Source organism: Suncus etruscus, chromosome X (genome assembly GCF_024139225.1).
Source record: "Suncus etruscus isolate mSunEtr1 chromosome X, mSunEtr1.pri.cur, whole genome shotgun sequence".
NCBI lineage: Eukaryota > Metazoa > Chordata > Mammalia > Eulipotyphla > Soricidae > Suncus > Suncus etruscus.
Window position 1 is genome coordinate 74,556,904 of NC_064868.1, and position 1,338 is coordinate 74,558,241.

The window sequence follows — 1,338 nt, forward strand, 5'->3', positions numbered from 1 at the left end:
TAGCACAGCAGTAGGGCATTTGCCTTGCATGCAGCTGACCGGGGTGGGGGGAGATCCGGTTTAATTACAGGCATTCCATATGGTCCCCTAGCCTGCTGGGGGCGATTTCTGAGTGCAGAGCTAGCTGTGACCCCTGAGCACTGCTGGGTTGTTGCCCAAAAACCAATCAATTAATAAGTATATATATAAAGTTTAAAAAATAAAAACAAATAAAAGTAATGTTAATATACTTACCTGGCAAGGGAGATACCATGATCACGAAGGTGGTTTCCCCAGGGCGAAGCTTATCCATTGCACTCCAGATGTGCTGACCCCTGCGATTTCCCCAAATGTGGGAAACTCGACTGCATAATTTGTGGTAGTGGGGGACTGCGTTTGCACTCTCTTGAAAAGAGGAAAAAAGGAAAAATAACATTAAAAATTAATTGGGGGGCTGGAATGATAGCACAGTAGGGCGTTTGCCTTGCATGCTACCAACTCGGACCGACCCAGGTTCAGTCTCCAGTATCCCATATAGTCCCCTGAGCCTGCCAGAAGCAATTTCTGAGCACAGAGCCAGTAGTAACCCCTAAGTGCCTTCTGATGTGGCCCAAAAAAAGAAAATTCATTTCGGCTGGAACATAGCACAGCAGGTAGGGCATTTGCCGGGGATCAATCTCTGACATCTCATATAGTCCTCTGAACCTGCTGGGAGTAAATACTGAGTGCGTAGGTAGGAGTAACCCATGAGTTCTGCCAGGTATGGCCAAAAACAAAAAAAAAATTTTCAAAAAATAAAATGGAGCTGGGCTATGGTCAAGATCACACACTTTATAGGTGCAAAGCTCTCAGTTAATCCTCAACACCTCATGATCATCCCACCCATCCCAGTGAGGATTGTGGGTTCTACAACAAAGGTAAAACAAAAACTATTTTGTGCTGTCAAGTATCTATCCCAGATCTCACTCATATACACAAGGTAAGTGCTCTACTACCGAGTTACATCTCTAGGTGAAAAGAAAAAAATTAAATTGGGGGCACCAGAAAGATAAAGTGGATAAAGCTCTGGTCTTGTACAAACCCAACCCAGGTTCAATCCCTGGCATCCATCCAGTCTCCCAAGTCTTCGAGGAGTGAACCCAGAGCACTGCCAGGTGTGACTCCAAAACAAAACCAAACAATTCTAAAGACCAAAAAGGAAGCCAACAATAGTAGGAATGGGCAGCTTTGAGACAATTCCGAAGCTAGTATCTGTCTTACAAGTGTGGAGCCGTAGGGCCGGAGAGATAGCACAGCTGCGTTTGCCTTGCAAGCAGCCGACCCAGGACCTAAGGTGATTGGTTCGAATCTCTGCATCCC

The 1,338-nt window shown here is 45.6% G+C and overlaps 1 non-coding gene across 1 annotated transcript; it reads left to right on the forward strand.

The window, feature by feature from the left end:
• Nucleotides 1-226: 226 nt before the first annotated feature.
• Nucleotides 227-388, forward strand: LOC125999856 (U1 spliceosomal RNA). Its single transcript, XR_007492319.1, has one exon. It is a non-coding gene; the product is annotated as a U1 spliceosomal RNA (small nuclear RNA).
• The last annotated feature ends 950 nt before the right edge of the window (nucleotides 389-1,338 follow it).